Source organism: Aythya ferina (genome assembly GCF_964211825.1).
Source record: "Aythya ferina genome assembly, chromosome: 4".
Taxonomy (NCBI): domain Eukaryota; kingdom Metazoa; phylum Chordata; class Aves; order Anseriformes; family Anatidae; genus Aythya; species Aythya ferina.
The window spans coordinates 64,460,830-64,483,021 of NC_140300.1; the positions used below are offsets into that span (position 1 = coordinate 64,460,830).

General features: G+C 42.5%; 1 protein-coding gene across 1 annotated transcript in view; it reads right to left on the reverse strand.

Annotated features, from left to right (window-relative positions):
* The window catches only part of ADGRL3 (adhesion G protein-coupled receptor L3), a 519,229-nt gene that overhangs the window by 481,068 nt on the left and 15,969 nt on the right, over window positions 1–22,192 (reverse strand). The window lies entirely within an intron of this gene.

The window sequence follows — 22,192 nt, forward strand, 5'->3', positions numbered from 1 at the left end:
GCTGTAGCATAATGTGAGGAGGGGAAAGAAAAAAAAAAAAGCTGTCTGCATTTGCTATACCAGTTATTTATAAGGAAACCACAAATCAAGTTTACTGCCTTTTTAACAATGCTAATACGAAAATGCTCTTTTCACATAAGGTGCCAAGGTTTCTTTCCTTTACCTCCTCAGCTATATCCCCTGCAATTGCCATCTTACTTGCACTTTAAAATTTCCTCTCTGGGGAAGTCTTACGCTGTAATATATCTATGGCTAATAATATATGTGCCCAGTTATAAATGAGCCATTCTGACAAACATGCAGCAGCCCCGAGAGGGACTTGGGGGTGCTGGTTGATGAGAAGCTCGACACGAGCTGGCAAGGTGCACATGCAGCCCAGAAAGCCAACCATATCCTGGGCTGCATCAAAAGAAACGTGGTCAGCAGGGCAAGGGATGGGATCCTGCCCTTCAACTCTGCTCTTGTGAGACCCCATGATTAAGGGGCTGAATGTGAAACGGATGATTAAGGGGCTGGAGCATCTCTCCTGTGAAGACAGGCTGAGGGAGTTGGGGTTGTTCAGCCTGGAGAAGACAAGGCCCCAGGGAGACCTTACAGCGGCCTGCCAGTACCTAAAGGGGGCCTACAGGAAAGCTGGGGAAGGACTCTTTGTCAGGGAGTGTAGTGATAGAACAAGGAGTAACGGTTTTAATCTAAAAGAGGGTAGGTTTAGATTAGATATTCAGAAGAAATTCTTCTCTCAGAGGGTGGTGAGACACCAGCACAGGCTGCCCAGAGAAGCTGTGGCTGCCCCATCCCTGGGGGTGCTCAAGGCCAGGCTGGATGGGCAACCTGGTCTGGGGGGAGGTGTCCCTGCCCATGGCAAGGGGGTTGAAATCGGATGATCTTGAAGGTCCCTTCCAACCTAAACCATACTTCTGTAACTCCATAAAAGGTCCAAAGTCACCAGTTATCATTCTGTAACACACAAGCAATATTACAAAGTCTTATTTAAATAGAATGGGCGATTCAATCAAGAAAGAAGTGTGACAGAGCCTTCCAACTGCAAAAGAATCTTAAATCATTAATGAAACTAAGAATTTAATGTATGCAAATTAAATTATATATGCATATTTCAGCGGGCTAAAAGTTTATGTGCATACTTTACTCAGGAATCTGTCTTATGATACAATTAGAAAGAAATGGTGACAATTCAAATTTTTTATTACTTTGGACTGTAAAGCATTCATATAATTTATGTTCACTTAAAAAGGTACAAAAATCCATCAATTAAAGACAGATTTCAGATGGTATAAATAGAATGCAGTCCCATTGAAGGCGCTGGAAGCACTGTCTCAATACATCATTGAGAATCAGGTCTTGCTAGTCTTAGGTCGTAAAAAAAAAAAAAAAAAAAAAAAAGAGGTTATGAAAAGTCACATTTGTAACATTATCAGTAATATCATACCCTCCAAGAACAAGTCACTCCACCGGGCATGAAACGAGAAACCTGATTTATGAGGGATTTGCAAGGGAAGATGTGGATTCTTTGAAGCATTACAAAGGACCGATCTCATGGTGAGGCCCTCGCCATAAAAAGATGTTGATGGGACTCTGCCCGGGCAAAAGCTTTTACAGAATTTGGAGAAATGGATTTGAGACCTCTTCTCCTCTGGCCACCAGTAATGAAATTCAGCAGCAGGTTCAAAAGCCACCAAGGCATGACACAGGGTAATCCAACCTCTGCAACTATTAAATCAGCTTCTTCCTTTGTAAAAGACTTTTAAAGGTGGGAAAAAGGAATGATATGTGATAAAGTATTTATCTTATTGATTGTGCTGTAAAAAAAAAGTTACAATCCAATTGCAGAGAATATGACATTTTGCAGTTATTAAAATTCTCTTTAAAAGTAGTATGTTGAAGCTTTTCCCCTTTCTAGTGGAGCAGAACATAGAAACATCCTCTCCAATCAAACATCAAGACTTTGGACTTCTGAAACCTAACCCGTTGCTTCCTGCTATAAACCATTTGCTGACAAGACAGGAAAATCAAGGCAGCCAAAGGGCCCTTTATGAAGCTTTCCCCCCAGAGAGAATTGCTCTATTATATTGATTAAAATATACACTTAAGTTACTACAGTGAAAGCATCCATTGAAACTCAGTGCAGTGAGAAACATGATGTCATTTTCCATGCAGGATTTACCTTCCAGCCCCCCTCTCCTCCCCCAACAGATGAACGACATTCCCAGAGCAGAAATACAGCAAAGGATGAATACCAAGGCCAATTCCCAACACGCAGCACCGCTTCCAGCTAAATCTGAAATGGTGTCCGGGGAGCCCAGCTCACCAAGTTCACCAGTTCCACTGCACCACCTCCATCTGCCAAGGTGCTGAGCCCTCCTTGTTTAAAGAGAAAATCCATTTTGGGCTCAAACCTAGCAAAGCCTGTGCTCAACTGCAAAGGAGGATTTAAGCCCTAGTAGCACATCTGCATAAATGCTTTTTTGAATTAAGTCTCTGCCCATTTACACCTCTTCCTGTTATCATTTCTCTCTGGGCAATCACCAAATCACACAGGATCTAATGACCCAATTAAAACATTTCTTAATGCTCACAGCATTTGTGATGCCAGCTTTCAACACAAATAATAGCAAATGAAGGTTAATAACTCGCAATTACCATACTCTTTTAAGATTCTTTTTTTTTTTTTTTAACAGAAGAATGAAAATATGAAAAATAAATCACTGCAACAAAAGAACAAACACAGACACCATTCCTGAACAGTGTTAAACAAACCAGTGCTATTGTACACAAGGCTATGTAAGCTATAGAGGCCAAATATTATTAAAAATTATTAAAAAAGTCAAGTTAATCTAACAATATAAATGTTAGAAACTGCACATATCCAATTTTCAGCTAAAATAAACAAAAAAGGCACCTGATAAAAAAAAGCTATCAACATGTAACCTTACTAAGAGACCACTGACAATTCTCTGCAGACCAGGAATATGATCTAAACCTGAATTCTCTTCAAGGTGTTAGGTTTCAACCTAAGCCCTGAAAGGCAAATACCTGCAGGGTCACTCCTTTGAGGAGGGGTGTTGGGAAACATCTTCAAGATGGGAAGAGGAACAGACAAGGGCTTGTGCCATTAAGCCTTCTCCTGCCTGAGATCACTTTCATATGGTTTAACAAAGTCCTGACATTTGACACCTTATTAAAAGCATCAAATAGCCTGGAAATGTAAATTAGCAAGAAATCTGAAAGCCAACAATCTGCCTCTGATCCGTCCCTTAGACCCCAGAGTCCAGCTCATTCTTGCAAAGACAAGGAGGGTAAGCAAGCCCATTTTGTATTCAGACTACTGCCTAAGATCGTTCTGTGTTTTTGCATTGTTTCACACGTAGCTAGAGCTTCTTTCCCCGTTAATTAACTGCTGCAGTTTCAGGTTAGTGTACAGTAATTTACTGATATCTTGGGAAATTTCCACCAGGTCTCGTGCATGCATATTGGGAGTTAACACTGCCTGTTGACTGTTATTAGAGTTAACGCTGCCTGCTTTCATGCAACATGACAAAAAAAAAGGAGGGAGGGAAGGGGAATAAATCCTGAAGAGCAGCCCCATACTAGTGCTAAAGCTAAAGCCAACCTATAGAAATTGGACTGATGGCTGCTAAGACTATTATTGAAGTGCATCCTCTAACTTCTCATTGTTTCGAGGTCTGTAAACAAGCTTGTTGTTTGCTGCGACTGTCCTTTCACGTCTGCCAACCAGTCCCCATGCCCCAAGTTTTCTAACGGAGCTCCAAATTTACATACTCTCTCTTAAAATAAAAAAAAAAAAAAAAGAAAAAGAAAAAAATCTTACGAAATAAAAATCAACACTACAGAAGTCAGTGCAGCTCTGCAAACAGTTTGCGTTAACAGCTGCTGTAAAACCAGAAGGAACACAAGCCTGCATTAAAATAATATTTAAGATTCTCACAACAAGAGAGTAGCAAATTTGCAAAAATACAGGATGATATGCTGAAAGTAGTAAATGCTTGGACTTTGCTATTCAGCTGTGTTCTGCGGTAGGAAAGGCTGGTCTTAATGCAATGCCTCAATGCCATTCAGGCTCAATCAAGTCTTTCTTACAGAGGCAGATGCTAAAGCTGTATTGACTGGTGTCCCTAGTGTACCATAAACTCTAACCAGAAATCTAAGTTTTGTCTAATAAGAAGAGGATTTGTTCAGGTTTCAACTTTCCAAATATTAGGAAAATTAATAAAAAATAAGATTCAACTAAGATATCACTGAAATACCATATTTAATTCCCTTGGCCCCTGGCTCTGTTTGTAAGTACTGCCCTGGAGAGAAACAGGCAGATTTTGAACTCAAACTTATGAGTTCTTAATTCAAAGCCTTTGTGGTGCTTACACTGTTTTTATGCAAATTAATTTTATTCAAACAGAATGAACCGGTCCTTGTGATCCAAAGACTTTTTTAGGAATAGATCTGTGCGAAAGCGTATTACACAGCCACAGTTATGGGGTAATGCTGAGCTGAAAGTAAGCAAAAGAGTTTGGTGCACAGATAAAATCCCAATACTTGGACTAAATCAGCAAGGCTACATTGCAAACACGCCTAAACAAATCCTAGAAATGCCCTAAATCTGAGAGAGTTCATTGTAAGGAAATGCACACACAGTTTCACAAGATCATGGAAGGCATGAATATACTTCATAGCCCGTCACTTCTGAAACAAAACTACCAACTCCAAGGGCTACCAAGTAGCCCAGAAGGGAATACTCCAAAATTACATGAATCAGAACTGGTTATTTTCAGCCAAGGCAGTTAAAATTTTCAAGTGATTTCTTTTTTTTTTTTTTTTTTTTTTAAGGCAATGAGTCATATCAAGTACTCCACTGGATCCAAGCCCATGAGGCTTATATTCAGTTTTTTAATTTGATCTGAGTATTATGACTGTAAAGCACAAACTGAATTTTTAAACCACGCTGAAGTAAATACTCAGCAACGTCTGCTTTGTTTTCATTGTTTGTTTAAAACTTACTCAGAACAACAGAAGTTTTATTTTTTTTTCCATCATTAGCTGATATTCTAAAATGCACTTTTTCTATTGCAGTACTTGGCGTATGAGTTTATCTACCTTGTACACCGCAATTAAGAATGCAGAGATCGCTTGATCATAATTGAACACAGCAGCTACCACGGAGGACACAAATGATGGCATCCCAGCAAATAGTCTTCTAGCACGTTTGCAAGGGCCAAACGAAGGGAGGCTCTAGATCAGCTTGCACAGATTCTGCCACAGCCACCAGAGTACTGCTGTCTGAGTGCAGCCCTAGGAATCTGGATCTCCATCCAACTCAAAAGGAAAGGCTGTTCAGGGAGTCAGGCATCTGCCTAAAAAAATTAGAGCCAGCAGCGCAGAGAAGAAATCACTACCAAATAATTAGGAACGGGGTGAATGAATTTAACACGACGTATCTGCAATATTGATGGAACTGGGCATGTGCTATCCATTTATAGCACCGCTTTTAAGATGCAAGGAGTGCACTTTGCTCTCGTGTCTCTCAAAAGTTCTGTGCAAGTTGTAAAATGAGATTGTATGAAGCTGAGGTTAAATTCTGTCCTATTTTCCTTGAGCGTATCAGAAATGGTTGGAAGGAAGAGAAAAACAGAACATATCTTGCATACCAAGTTATAGTATATTTATACAGTGTGTATAATAATATACACACATACACACTTATCCATACGTTAAAAAAAAAGGAAAAAAGAGGAGGAAAAAAAGCAATGAGGTATCTACCACACGTGTTGTAGTTCAGTGAACATTTCCACCCATAAAGTGATGCTATTTTGAGCAGATCTGACCCCTGTGCTGTCCTGTAACACGTGCTAGTACCACACAGCTACTCAAAATCAGCTGTAAACCAGCCAGGAAACCAATCCCAGTCGAAAACAGCCCATCAAGAGCTACAAACCAAACGTAGGTTTTAAAATTAGAGATGCATTTCCCAGGATGGTTCCCCATACAGCCGCAGAAACAGATGGCAAAAGGAAGGGTTTGCTTTGGGGGCGGGGGGGAAGCAGCCAAAACCTGCGCTGAAACATCTGTCCAGACCGCAGCTCGCAGTGACTCAAGGAAGGAGAGCAAAAAACATATATTTTTTTTCCAAGTGTTATGAAGAAACAGTAGTAGGATCCGTGCATTCCATATTCAGGGGACATGGTTTCACTAGCTCAATCCTTCATTTGTCCAGGGGCACGAGGAACTCCGGGCTGCCACCTGGGAAGCTCCTCTGCCACCAACAGGATCACCATCCCACACACCTGCCCTGGGATGCCTTCCCTCACCAGTCGAGGCAGACATGTCCCCTAGCATCCACCTTTTTAACATGTTTGCAGACGTGTCAGTGTTTGAAAGAAAATGGGAGGTGAAAGGTGGAAGTGACCAGGCTCATGGAAAGAAGCAGAGGTACAAAAGCAAGCAGTGGGAATCCCACTCTCAATGTGGAGCACAAAACCTCGATATCCCACTACAACAAACAGGAGGGATCACTCACATTTCACCACCCTTGCATTTATTTTGGGGATATTTAAGGTACATGCCTGAACACCAATATAACTCTTGAGATCTTCTCCTGGGTGCGAGCTACATGAAGACCTGGGGCCATGTCAGCTCCTCCACATGCACTCCCAGTGATTCTGCTGGATCAGCGCTGCTGTGCTGTGTACCAGCCTATCACACAGATCCAAATTTAAGTTGGAAATGTCCTGCACACCAAAGAGAGCAACTTCCTGGGATTCATCTCCTCTAACTGAAGGTATCCGCAACGTAAATGTCTCTGAGATTTTCACCTTAGGCTTCCTTTCCAGTTAGTTGAGAGAAATAAGCATTTCGGGGTGCAATTCCTCTGACCTATTTTAAATGTCTGCATGAGAAGGCAAGAAATCAAAGCACCAATCCCACAGCAGCAACCGGGTAAAGAATAAAAGAACAGAATTATGAAAATATCATTTAGCTAAGCAACCAAGCCAGAACAGCGCCTGCTTCCCGTGCACCACACTTGAGCACTGCAATAAAACCTCTCCAATGACTCCGTGAACCATCCCAGGCTTACACGCCAGCAACCTACAGCAAAAGCCAGCTGATCACTAACAAGGAGGGGCTGGTTGAAGCAGTGAAGGCTGAGGGCAGCCTTGGTTGCAGCGACCATGAGACGGTGGATCTAGATGGGACCTAGACAGGCCGGGGAGAAATTTAATGAAATATAACGAGGGCAAGCGTAGAGTCCTGATGAGTCTCCAGCTAGGGCAGCCTCTCACTCTGCATGGCTCCATGACTGCCCTCGTACGAAAAGGGCAGCTAGACTGTGAAGCTTTTCTAGACACTCCATAGGATCAAGTAATTTTATTCAATAATTTCTGGGAGAAGAGAAAACAAACTTTCAAGAATGCCGTACTTGTCAAAAAGCAGCCAGCAGAAGCTCAAGCAATTTGGAGTCAAGGTGAGATGCAAAAGAAAACAAAGCAGTTGTCAATATAAAAATACAAAGTAGCAGCATCCAAGTATCAACCACTGTTTCTACACAAAATAATATTTATTTATTTATTTTTTAAATTTTGCATCTTTTTTCCTTTGCTCCTTTCATATCTAGCTTGTAACAGGTGTTAATTCCGGATCAGCAAGAACTGCTAAGGCATCTCTGAAATTCACAGGATTTGGCACATTGCAATTTTGGTGAAGTCATTGGACATAACTTTCAGCTGAAGCACTGAAACATCATTTTTAAGCAGTGGCATACATATAGTTGTCTAAAAATAAAAGGCAAGAGAACAGAAAGGTCAGCAGGGACTGAAGCAAGCGCATCAGATCGATTGTGTGGCACGTGGGGATTACACCAGAAGAGACAGTGCCACACTCCTTCGATGGGCTGAACTTGAAACTTCTTACCCCTCGGTAAGGACATCCCAGAGACATCACGATGAGTGCTAGCAGGGACCTGTCCCAGATGAGACATCAGCAGGGAGGCACAGGCACACTCTCCCTGTGACCTCTCCTTGTAGACACGGTCTGGTGGGAACGGCAGATCCCCAGATAGCGCACCTGAACTCAATACCTGCTGCTGGCACCGGCAGGTGATGGCCCTGTTAATCACATGTAACTAACAACCTGGGAGCAACATAGCAGGAGCTTCACCTTCACTTCACAGTGCCTTGGCCAGAGATCAAGATCTCAAATTCAGAACCACTCAGCTTTTTCCACTGCGCTCCTTCTACCAGCACAATAACTTGACTGCAAACCTTCTCGCACGGTTCCCCCCCGCTTCCTAGCCCCCAGCCTGAGTGATTCCAGCTCCTTCCTTGCTCCTTTCACACAAGCAGCCAAGTGCCCTCAGCAGAAACCACACACAAGGTGAGGTTTTGAGATCCAGATGCTGCAGACCATTCAACACAGAACAAAATAATCCTTCAGGTATTCACTGAAAGCAAGCAAAAACATAACCTGAACGCAGCCAAGGCACATTCGGCTGAATACTCATGCAATCTTTACCCCTATGGCAAAAATGGGTAGAAGGAAATTCTGATTATCTGCTCTCCTGTTCTTATTAAGATTATGCAGACAATGTTACGGCTCAGGAATTCCTGCACCAAATGCAGTACCTAAAGCGTATATTTGAGAGAAATACCTCCTGGTGCATTCAGGAGTCCCAGTGCAGAGATCTTCCCTTGCCTCCCTGTCCTCAGAGAGCATGTGCCTCTCTCTGTACTGTGCAACATCTACTTACAGCAAATACAAACATACTTCTGAAAGCCACGAAAGTGACAAGATGCAGCACTTCTAAAGAAATTTCAATTTCCCACATATTTTAGCAATATTATGAGTCACCACTAGACTACTTTTCAAATGCATCTTTATCCCTTCCCAAATTGAAGGAAGCAGGTCTTTGCAAGCATCTTGAAGCAAATTCACTCTTGCTTAACCAGTAAGACTTTCATCCAAGCTGAAGCGCAGGAAAATTCAAGTTCACAACATTCAGCTCTCACTAAGGGACTATTTTTAATTAGCTGCAAATGCTGTATCCAACAACTTTATCAGCAGCAACTGGCCTGAATCAACACACGAGGAAACGGAGGAATTTTTGAGGAAAACAAAGCAAGCCCACACAAGAAAACCTCTGCTGGCCTCCACCCAAACAAACTACGGGACATTTTCCTATCACTCTGAAGAGTTCAGAGAATTGGCCAAAGCCAGAATCATAAGGGAATGCCAGCTTTTTTTCAATTCAAAAGAGAAAATTGACTCTTCATTATACATTCATCCAACGAGAGGAACATAGAGACAAGAAAATCGAGGGAATACATTTTCCATTGGCCTGATATCCTAAAATGTAAATAAGATAGGAACCAATAGGCAAGTTGGTGATGGTGAAAAAAGACAAAAGAAAAAAAAAATCCCTCCCAGCTCACTGCAGCCACAAAACAGCATTAACAGCAAGGCTATCTGCCCATCTTCCTCCATCAGCACATGCTGCTGGCTTTTTTTTTTGCTGTGAAGCCAAATCAGCACCTATAGCTGAATGCTACAATGCAAACATTGCGAGGGAACATCAAGATATCAGAACGTGATTAATTTGTGGCTCCTAGCAGGTCTTCCCAGATGATTAAGCATCTTGCCAGCTGTTGAAATCTCAGCACCAAAGCCACAGACCTGCATTAAACAAAATGGTGCTCCTACCAACTCGTATTTTATCTTGCCCTATCGATGAGAGATGTCCTCTTCTTTAATTTAAATAATCAGTCTATGCTACAATAGGATAAACTGATACACTTATTTTTAAATACCCTAGATATCCGATGTGATGAGTCTAAAAGTGCAGAAACTCTCAGAAAATAGAGCAGGCATATGACTGGGAAAAGCCCGGGGTGGCTAGACACCAGCACCTGCCTTGCTGAAAGGGAAGACACTTGTCAGGGCACGAAGGGATCTTCATTTCCCCCCTCAATCAGCAGAAAATTAGCAAGAAGGCTAGAAACTTAACATAATTACACAGCCACCTTTGAACCTTATTACTGCAAACACACACAACAGTAACTGCACGGCTGTGATTAGTCTCTTGTTCCCAAACATGCCAAAAATTAGCCATGTGAGACTTGCATGGTTTAAGCCATAACACTCTACACGTGGCAGAGAAACAGTGAGTTCAAGAGAGGTTAGACGAGCTCTCCCATCAACCACAGCCACAACCCCAAATACAGCAGAAGACGTAGCTGCTAAATGACAAGAGGTGATTAATTTATACTGGAGAAAACCATCATTGTAACAAGAAAAAAGAACAACGGTAACAGAAAGCAAGCAGCACTACAAAGTGGAATAATTAGGATACACTGCAGCAAGACGCCTTCTGCTGCCTCCAGCACAGGCACTATCCCCTTTTTCCCCTTTTCACGTGTTTTGTTCAACGCCCGGCAGGGTCAGTTTCCCCTTGGTTTTCACCACCAAGAGGAAAAACAATGTTGGTAAATGTGGGGCCTTCAGCAGGAACCGGAGCCCCAAAGTTCACACAAAGTCCTCAAGTTCTGCCTTTCTGGTCAGGCAACAGGACCATAAAAGTGTCTCTTGTAACAAGGAGAAGCACAGCTCCCGTGCTCACTTGCCAAGGATCACCACATTTCCCAGCAATGGAAGCATCAGCAGAGCATCCAAAGCATGAACATATACAGCACCCCCAGCAGATGATGTAATTATTATTATTTTTAATTAAAAACATGGCTTATCTTTAGAAGCAACACTAGTAAAAAAAAAAAATGCTACATCTAAAAATTCATGATGGATTTTTCTTCTCGTTTTATAGTCCCATTAAGAGTTCAAAATTAGGTGAAGTGCTCCGCAGCATTTACATAAAGATAAAAGAAATAAATAAAAAAAATACACCCAATTACCATTCCCAGTTCATAAACTCGTTGCCACAAACTTAGCTTTGAAACTTCCCTTCTTGTTGACCACTCCATATGAAGTTACTTAGACCGAGTTACTTCTATAGAAGAGCAGATGGCAAATAGACTTGAGCCTGGTCAATTTTCCATCTTAATTTTCCTGACTGACTTCAAACTCAAACAGAGCATAATGGGACCATTACTTTTGCTAGCAGGCTGTCCTTTAATGTGCAAGCTTCACCTGCAGAAAGAATGATTTAAAAATATATATATACACAATATATATATACACTGATGTGTATTAAATATGTGGTGTATTACATAAATGGTGTCCTTTGATCCATGGCTCTGGGCTTGCTGCCTCTGCTACAGAGAAGGCTTGTGTCCAGCTTCAGATCTATGAAATAACTCTTTAAAATAAGCCAAAGAAACAGTGCCCATAACACGTAATGCTCACAGGCTGTATTCCTCAGTATACAACATACAGAAACCACCTTGCAAAGCCAGGCACCTTGCAAACAGAAATCACCCCCCAAGCTGAGCCAAGCGTTGTAGCAAAATAGGCAGGATTTCCAGATGCATGAACTCCCCTACTTCACAACCGGTCTCAGGAGTCGATATTTGGCATCTCCTGGGATTAGCTGCGTGACAGGAAAGAAGAATGGCTCTGTAATTAAAAGTATCCAGAGGTCCTGAGAGCCGTGCAGCCTTTAAGAAAAATAACCACACTACCCAAAGAGCAGGGAAGATGAGCAGCTGGAGCATCAAATGCTAGGAATCCAAACCTCGCGCCTCAGCATATCATTAAGGCATCGAGCTCACATCTTCTCCCGACTCATGTAACGGAAGGCTTTGGTCTTACCTCTGGAAGGAGAAATTGCTTAATCACCATCTAACCTGATGTAAAGACAGCTGCTGTACAATGCAGGGGAGCACTGGGGCAGATGGAGATTGATCAAAACGCAGTTTTACAGCAGAGGCACTCCGGGACTCCTTTCACTCGAAAGCAAACTTTCTATCTAAAAAAAGGGCCTTTTGCAGGGAAAGACTAAGCTTCTCAGAAAATTCACTCATCTCTCATCCTCAGAGATCACAGCATATCCCTTTAATTCTGCTACTGAGGGAAAAATTAAAATAAATATATATATATTTTCAGATATCCACGTTCCTTCTCAGCCTCACTTTGGGAAAAGGGAAGCATGTAATCACACGTTGATAGCTGACAATCCTGTGCAGTCTACATGCTCAACAAAATCTTATCTCTGTGAGCTGGATGGGAAGCTATCATGAAGTTGACTGGAAAAAAATAACAGATGTATAAAATCACATCTCTGATAATGCTGACCCCAAGGGTCAACTACCAAACTCTTTGCTTTTTTTTGTTTAGAGATTTTATTTTATATTTTTGGTTTTGATATTTCCTTTTTTTTTTTTTTTTTTTACTTCCACAAAATCTAAGCATCTTCACAACTCTGGCTAGAGGATAACATTATTGATACAGAGTTAGAGATGCATGTGCATCACCTGACACACCAAGCAACACACCAACGTGGATGCCTCAAAACGTGCAAACCTCGGCCCAAATGCAACTCTTAGCAGAATCAGGGCTTGATTTTGCCCGAAACTACATCAAATACAAGGTCCCAAATCTCTGCTGCAAGGTACAACAGGATAATTTCTCTACATATGCATCTGATTCTTATTCCTGTGCACTTGTGTTGTCTTCTGCCTGCTATTACATTGCAACTCCCTACACATTAAAAAAAAAAAAAAAAAAAAAAAAAAAGCCCCAACCCAAAAACACGTTGCACAGCTATCTCTCTGTCATCTATTATTCAAGAAAGGTCTCATTGAATAAATGTCTGTTCAGAGGCTCTAAACAAATTTCATTTCTGAACACCACTGTCTGCAGCCCAGCGGGCCATTTCACCAAGATAAGATCACACATTTAATCAAACGCTTCAAAAAAGAAATACACACCAAGTTTGCTTAATAATGTCAAATAATAAAAGTGCAGCACTGGCAGCATACTAATTTTTAGTGCTCTTTCTTCTTTGAGGGTTGTCTCAATAGTCAAGGTCAACCGTACATGGGATTTCTTCTAATTAGGGTTTCTGGTAAAGGCTAGACCTGCTTACTCTCACCACTTAACCGTGGTTTTCCCTAAAATGAAGACATCTCTCTTTCATTTTAAATTAAATCACTGCAGTATCCCACCCAAGTGTGACAGACAAAACTGCATAACTCTGCTAATTCAATAGAGAATGCACAAGAAAGGCAACAAAAAACACATCTTTTGCGGTCAGTGAGGAACCACCCACATAAAAGTCTACGGTATAAAAGAAAAACTGATTTACTGAAGAAAAAAACATGATTATCTGCTCTGTGTTTGGCTACAGCTCCTATTGCAGCGCTGCACAGACTTATTTTAGTTATGAATCAGGAGTGGACCTGGCACCCCGAGGTCAACATACACTTTCCCATTCATTTTATCGCAGCAGTAAGAGGAAGGACCAGTTCATGAAGCAGTGTTACTTTACTAGATTTACAAAATACATCAATATTACTACAGATCAGACTCCCATAACATTCATCACTAATTCATCCACTACATCTTTCCATTATTTCATTTATTAAGTTGACAGCTGTACCACAATGACTACTGATGGAACAGGCTTGAAATTACATGAATTTGGGAAGAACCCCGGACCCTAGCTGTGATCAAGCCCACTGCTTGAAAAGGGTCAGACAAAGGCTTGTATCCTCACCCCTGCAGCCAGGCCCATGGGTTATGCTGGTCTGCCCTTCGCTCACGGAAAGTGATCGAGCGTGAAGATGCTGGAGATGACAACCCCCCCATCTGCTGCTCCCAGAGCCAGAGGAGACAAAACGGGAGGCAGCTTCTAGAGACATTCCCCTCACCAAGCCTTTTTCCCAGCTTGAAACGCCCCAATAAACACCTCTTTCACAGACACCATGCTGAACACAGCAGAGATCCAGATTTTTCCCCCTGAATGGGAAAGTTACAAATCCTTAGCTTAGCCTGGCACAAACAACATCTTTCTGTTGGTGCTGATGAGTTAGCGAACATCTCAGCCCTGTTACAAGAACGGAGCTGCTCACGGTGTCAAGCACTCTCCGGACCCATATTTCTTGTGAAATCAAGGATATTTGCACAGATGCAATTATCTTGTTACATTTTAGCCTTCCTTCCAAAATCAGCAAGGTTAGGGAGAAGCGCTCCCTGCTCCCACAATCGAAATGCATTACACAGGCTTTAGGAAGACTCATTGCAAATTGGTGACCTACTTAAAGAGATCTATAAAGTACATTACAATTGTAACTGTGGATTGCTCGTCAAAAGGTCACAAATTATCACTCTGTGCAGCTTAATCACCGCATTTCAAATACCTATCGGGGTAAGCTTTACAGAGGGACATGCATCACTTCCGAATCACACCAACTACAGCAGCCCGTAACGTTATTGTCCTTAAAAACAAGAGAAAAAGACACACACAACCACTCCACACACCTGCATCCATTAAAGATAATCCAAAATGACATTTTCCTTGAAGAAGGCCGTGCTGCGGGAGTTTAAAGTGCAGTAGTCACATCGTAATTTCCCTCGGAAGGAAGTGGAATATATACACCGCGTTTCCAAATGATTAAAGGCCGTGATTGCAACATCCTAAATCTGGAGGAATAACAGTTCAGATCACACACGGCTCCAAACAAAGTCAAGCAGAGGCACGGCATCCAGTTTAGCTTTAGTCTGGTGTGCTGGAGGTAAAAATGGCTGGGGTCTGGATAAACCATCTATTACATAATTACAGACCAGTCTTGTGCACCTCGCCTTAACATAAAGAGTCATTCAGGGCAGAACCCAAAAGCCTTTTGTTACTGGTGTGGGGGGAGAATTACCCAAAAGAACACACAGACAGAAGTCGCAAATTAGGATTTGCATTACGTGGCTGATATTTCTCGATACAAAACCTTCAGTATACCTCTTAATAAAAGGAAAAAAGCATACACACAACTCTCTCCTTTGAAAGGAGTGACAGGAATTTCCAAATGATGATGTGACAGTAACACACACAGATGTTAAAGCAGTGTAAAAGAAAAGGAGTAAGAGGAGTTAACATGATCTCTGAAGCCCTTCTCAACTCTATCCAACACTGAAACCTATTCAAAAGACTGCTTCGATGGGTGTTTTTTGTTTTTTTTTTTTTTTTTGCTTTTCCCCAGCAGTCCTTGGAATGGCTTTGAGGGAAGGAAGGGAAAAAAAAAAAAAAAAAGAGTAAAAAGAAAAAAAAACACAGAGCTATTGAAAATCTCCTTACAGGGTCAGCTGTCACTGAAATGCATTTTAGTATTCAGGGTACCCACCCATGCAGAACATCAAAAACTGGGCTCGGGTCCCTCCCCTATTCTCACAGGCTTAGGCTAACGCTCTGCTCCTGACACCGTGCTGAATAGCAACGCGCGCTGCCTCTGCAGGGCTTGTAAACAGCAACACAAGCCGATCAAACAGAACGGGGGTGTCGCTTCTGCTTAAGGTTTCCCTTTTCTCCCGGTGTACTCGAACACAACCAGCCGGGTACATTAAAAAAGTCAACAGCCCGCAGCTCATTGTGCCAGGCTCTTTGAGCGCTCACCCACCACCGGGAGCAGGCGCAGAGCCTGCGAAACCTACGGACCGTCCTCAGCGCTTCAGCTGCAGATTTTATTCGCAATCTTGAAGCCACTTTTTGCCAGGAAATGTTTGTGTGGCTGTTGAGATTTGCAGGCTCGAAGTCAGCTTGTCCTGGCCCTTCCTAGCGTGGTTAGGGATTAAAACATCTTCAGCATTGGACAGTCATGGTCTCACCTCGCCGTGTAACGATGCTGTAAGCAAAGTTGAAGCTTACTGATGCAAGTGATATCTCCTAAATGCACTCCTGCAGCATCTTCCTTTTGCTTCCGCCTTTATCCAGGTTGCCTATAGGTATGCAAGTAACTCATTGGAAAATAGGCTGTCTCTGCAAAATTTGTTTTATTTTTCTGCCAAGTTTGTTTTACTTTGGCATCTGACCACTAACCTAAAAACTCAGTCAAAACTGAAACCGTAAAAAAGTGTTTTGGTGGTGTTGTCCACCACTGCATCTACATCTCTAGAACTTGAAAAAGAGTCAGAAGAATCAAGAGGGATAGAGAATTTTCCAGCAACAGAATTTTAAAAAGACCTCTATGAATCAACAGCGTCATTCACAAACAAAGCACACAAACACACACGTACCAGCATACATGTTTGGAGTATAGGTGCAGCCCTCTATCTGTCCAAAAGACCCAAAAAACAGAGCTCTGTGTCTGCTCCCCGAAAGATGACAACGTTTTCTAGCCCTCTAATTTTAAACAGCGTCCATTCATTCAAGGTCCTCATGTCTGCAACTAGATCTTTGGTTCCCATGGAGTGGGAAAGGTTAAGTGTTAATAGAGAAGGGACTTCTTATACTGATGAGTATTACAAGTAAACAACTTGTTGCTGGTTTCTACCAGCTAGAGCATCTCCAAAGTGTAGTCTGAAGGCATCAGGTTTAGACTAGAACTCTGTTCAGAGCAGCACCAGTAACCACTGGCACCTTTGCACAGGACTCCGTAGTATGGCAATGCATTGATCACATTTTAAGCACACCACGTCAGGAAAAGCACACGCACTCATATTCACTTTATTTTACTTTTGCACTGTTGTAAGAAAACGTTCATGTTGATGTTTCATCACAAGTTTAAGAAACACATAATTCCACTGAGAAAGCTTAAAATCAGTTACTTGGATTCTTTCCTGGTGTAAATCAATGCAACTGCAATCAAATCAGTAAGCTATTCCAATTAATAGGAGGAAAGCTATGATCCCATCTATTCAAAATATAGTACAAAGTATCTCAAAGTTGTTCCCTGTGAGGTATCCACTGCAATGAATTGAAGCATTAGGTTTATAACCATTGAAATGCTTCCTATGCAACTCAAGTGTTGACTGAAATGCTTATTAAAAAGAAAAAAAAAAAAAAAAAGAAATGTGGTAGTGTGAGGCCATACATTAATGGATACTCTGTAATAGAAACAAATTTCTAGTCATTGAATTTTCTCTGATTCCTTCTGAATGCTATCTATCTCATGCCCCTTGAAACCAAAAGATGTCAGGTCTGAAACAAAAATGTCTTAATTGTATCTGTTTTCATAAGCAGAATCTAGAAGCCTGCACATTCTTCTACTTTCCACCTGTTCACGCAGCTTTGTTCAGTTGGAAATACCACCTCTGGCAAGGCTATTCCAATATAGTTACTAGCAATGTGATGCTGAAGTGGGGGCACGATGCCCCATCTAGGCTGAGCATCAGCTCTTCTTGACTCCAGCAGGGGAAAAAATCATTACCCCATCTTCACGACTCATAACTCACATTAGAAAACTAAAACAAACAAAAGAACAACCACAGAACTACTTGCTAACCAGCCAAGACCTTCAGATTAGATAAATTAGGGTAGGTTTCACTAGCATACAATACGAGCTGTTGCCTGCAGGTTCAGACAGGATGCCCTTCTGTTCCAGTGCATTAACTACAGATGACGCAGTATTTTGCATGGGTCATATTTCCATCACCGCGCTCTGCAATGGTATTCCTTGAGCATATGCAGAGCTTATCACAGACGCCTCCTCTCCCTCTCCTGCACCTGAAGTGGCTCAGGCTGAAGCCAAAAGAAGCTCTCCATCAACCAGCAACTACAGTGGGAGCTTGATCACAGCTATAGTGACACCTCCCTTGGACAGCTACAGGCCTGAAGAAGTAGACATGAAAGGTTAAAAAAAAAAAAAAAAAGTAATTTTAAAATATCTTCTGGTTCCTCTTTCTCTGCTAGAATTAAACAGTTATTATAAATATAGTTATTTATTTATTATAGTTATTATAAATATAGCTATTGAAAAAATGCCATCTTGACCACTACTTAATAATTAATACAGTGGTACAGAACAAATTCCAGATGAATTTTATTGCCTGAAAAAGCTAGCTTCCTTCCTATAGCTACAGATGTATGGTGCAATGACTGGTAAACGTGCTCGACTTACAAAGTCAGAAGGCTCTCCAAAAAGACCACTGAGGAAAAATGGGCCTGCACACTGGGCCCATATTTCCCAATCCGTCTGCTGTCTCAGCTTTGCAGTTCCCATCCCATATGTGCCTTCTGCAGAAATCACAATCTCTGCCCTGCTGCATTACTCAGTAGAGGAGCACCTATTCATCTCACAGGGAGCAACGACTATGTATAGACCGCTTGCAAAGTTCAAAACTGGTTGAAATTGCTGCTTGGCAGCACGCAGCGAGGTGACTGAATCCCACAGACTCTTACTCATTAGGGAAAACGACGATGGAAACCAAAGTGTCTTTAGACAAGTCATCTTAAAAAGGAACGCTTGGCTGGCTGGCAGGAACCAAGGAAACACACGCATTTCAGACCATGCACTGCAGATATTATCTAGTGAGAAATGTAAAGAAAGCATTACACCGCAAACTTGGAGGCTAAAAACAGGCAATGGGTAACGTCTCAGATATAATCACATCACAGATTTGAGTAGGAGGTGGTTTCCTTGTCATTAAAGTAGCCAAGAATTAGAAGTAGATGCTTAAAAGCAAACTCCTCCTCCTCTTCTACTTCGGCAGTCTGCTTTGAGGAGCTTCCACTGCCTGCAGACATGAGAAGATCGGGGAACGTTGGAGGATCTCAGCACCTACAAAAACGAGGACATATTCACTTGCATCCCAAGCAGAGACTGGAGTGCCTGATAAAGTGCTGGCGAGGATGCTGACGAAGACTTGTGAAGGTAGACACGACCCTAGGAAATGACGCAGTCAGATGCCAGCAAGCCTTGCCTGGGACAGTTACGTTCCTACAAATAACCCAGGGCGCAATGAACTGCTATAAACAACACGTTTCCCAGCTCCGTAATACAGACATCTGAAAGCATGGCCTATAGAAATAGCAGAGACTGAAGTGTGTATATACATGCAAAATTTGGCAACATGGTACATTTCTAGTATTCACATCCCAGCAGGAGTGCATCTGTCGAAAAAGAAAGGGGCCAGCAGGGAAGAACGAGTAGTCCATATGAGTTACAGGAAAATCTCTTCAGAGCTCTTCAACGCTCACCATGTACATCCCACTCCGGTAAGCAGCCTCATGGCAGGAAAACACTTGTTTACTTTGCAGGGCTGTCCTGGTGGCTCAGCATTCTCCCAACCAACACGTCAATGCTGTGCTGCCTGGCTCGCAGAGCAGCAGCATCACCTCCTACAAAATAATAATTCTTAAGTTGTTTTCCCAACACTCTCTTGTGATGTGCAGGAATGCTCCAAGGAGTAAGAAGTTTTGTCAAAACCACCCCAAGCAGAGCACTGAGCTGTTTCTACAACCAACAAGCAATATAATTAAATAAGTTTTCTTCTTTTTAAAAGCGTAACAAGCCTTGTGCCCATCCTCCATATTTTAGCTTTTCCCTGATCCATTCTTCCTCCTCGGATTTCAATTCTTTCATTGGTCTTCAGCCCATCCTTTATACCATGCCACACGTGAAACAGTTTCCGAGTCAATCTACACCAGTCCCAACACTATTAGTATCAAAATTTGCAATAATAAATCAGCGACTCTCAGGACTACTCCATTTACAAAGACTGCACTCTCCTGTGTGCATCTCATTTACTCGTATTGATGATGCAGACACTCATGCTCTGAATGTGAAAAGCCCTCAGAGCAGCACCGTGCTCCCCAATTGACGTGCTGACCGAGGCTAAAGGTCACACATTTTGCTCTCCAGTGCTGGCCAATAATGCAGTCCATCTGCTTTTATACCTTTATCTGTTTTTTCTAGAGAGCCTCTGTTTCCATGACTCTTGCTTCAAAGAGTAACGGTAACAAATTTGCTTCCATGCTTCTGAACCTTCCGTGAGCACACTGAGAAAGTGCATCTAATTAGACAGCAGCAGCTAAATGGGTTCATATCGCATATCATTTAATGAATTGAAAAAGGAAGAGGCGATCGGGAGAATGCAAGAGCAGACAGCCTTATAAAAAAAAAAAAAAAAATGTATAAAAATCTTCAGCTAAGATCTCCCGCTGCATGCTTCGCTGGGAAAACAATCAGTGGTTTCACCAGGCAGAGCAGATACCTTAAGGACCACAGCCCTGGGACTGTGAAGCGTGCAGACACCCAGCTTGTCAGCTGCCAGCCTCCATGCATCTTCACCTAAAAACCTGCTTGCTTTTCCCTCCCGACCAGGAAAGGGCATTGGCTTCTTTTTTTTTTTTTTTTTTTTTCCACACTCGTGGGCAGGGCGATTCATTTTCTGCTGAGGGAGCAAAAGTCTCTTCTGCAATTAATGCCAGGAGGCATCAGCTGAGCACCTCCACTGCATCGCCCCTGGCTGCACACCCTGGTGGCATCCCAACCTGGGGGATGCTCAGCCGCTGAGCGCCAGCTGCAGCAGACAAAGGGCAGGGGACAGACCCAGCCCCTGCCACACGTGGCTTCAAGTGCCCTAGGGGACAAGTTTCCTGGGTGAAGAAATCGCTCCACGATTTCCAGAGGGCACCAGGAAACCAAGTAACCCAAATTTTGAGCGTAATCGATATGCAACATCACTCAGCTTGCTCTGGAATTAAATGCAAAATTAAACATATCCTCTCCTAACAGCCCCCAGAAGAAAAGGGAATTGGTATTTTATTGAGTAACAGAATCACACAGAAGTCGTGGGCCAATTCTAGCTTTATGAAAACTTCAGTCCCTTTGGAAACAGACAGGCAAGAGATCTGTGTCAGCTTTATTCCTGCTGGCAGGTACCAACACAACAGTCCCTGTGTAGCAAACCACACTAAATAAAGGAGAAGTACTCCTAACGATCCGGAGCAGCCTCCACCACAACAAGGGGATTGTAACCCTTCTGCTAATACCGCGCCCCCTGCAACCTGAGAGCAGTTGTTTTACCCCTAGAAAAATACCGCTTCACAGCAGAGCCCTAATCTGAACTTTGTCACCCACCGTCAGCACGGGCACGCAGATTTGCTCTCTTCCTGGTCTGGTATTCTTAAGTGACGACTGCAGGCTGACAGCAGCCTCTTTAACCTGCAACACCTGGTTTACCCCATAAAACTCAGTGGAAGGATTTTTCCTAATGAATACACAGTAGAAGCCTGTTCATATCGCAAACCCCTGGAAATTATGATAAATGAGCTCCACAAGGCACACGCTACTACTCAATACCAAGCAAGCAGTATTGGCTGCAATCTTTAGGAGACGGCATTCCACAACAAAAAGAAATGCATTTATTTTTAACTCCAGTGAACTTTTTTAATTTATTTTTTTTCCCCAGCTTTGAAAATCTTGATCTAGCACCCTGGAATAATGCATGCCACAACACAGAAAGAAGCTGCAACTAGCATGCCAGCAGACCACCTTTCTGCCTTATAGCCAGGCATAAATGGCATTTTCACCCTTTTTCCTGTATCTCAGCCTCCTCCAAAGCAGCTAGCTGCCTGGAACCAGGACTGGGAGAGTGGAAATGCTAATACCTCCCAATGAGTAATCTAAACAGGAAAGTAAATACAACAGACCTCCGTTGTTTTGGCTAAAGCTGCGAATACTACAGCGACAAGGACACAACAAGCCATTTCTTTTGGCCATATAAAAATCGTTTTAACTACAGCAGAGAGAAGAATCACATGCCTATCAGGAAAGGAGAGAGAAAGAGAGGCTCCTTTCCTACCTTGCAATCCCTCCTGCAAAAACAAACATCTGCCTATCTACAGGGAAAAGGGGGAAAAAAAAAAAACAAGTAAATGCATGGCGGGGGGGTGGGTGACGATGACGACTGTGCGGCTCCTATGGGCAACTCTGGACACAAGCCTGCCGATCAGCCACAGACCTCAAAAGCTGAGGTACCCAGGACACATTTCTGGGGCACTGTACCTCAATTTTCATTAGCCATGAAGGCAGCAGCTTGAGCGAGGCTCCTTAAACTGGGCGACAGGAAAGGACTGCTCTCCGGCTCATGGCAGGGAGCAATCGTCAGGCTTACAAGCATATTTCCAAGTTAAACAGTCAAAAGATGATTGCGAGGGAAAAGCAAATAAATAATTAAGCAAGCAAATAACTCAAACAAATAAGGGGGGGGGGGGCGAATGTAATTCTCATCCTCCACCCATACATACTGATCCTGCTTACTCAAAAAATGTCTCTGCTGAATGCCA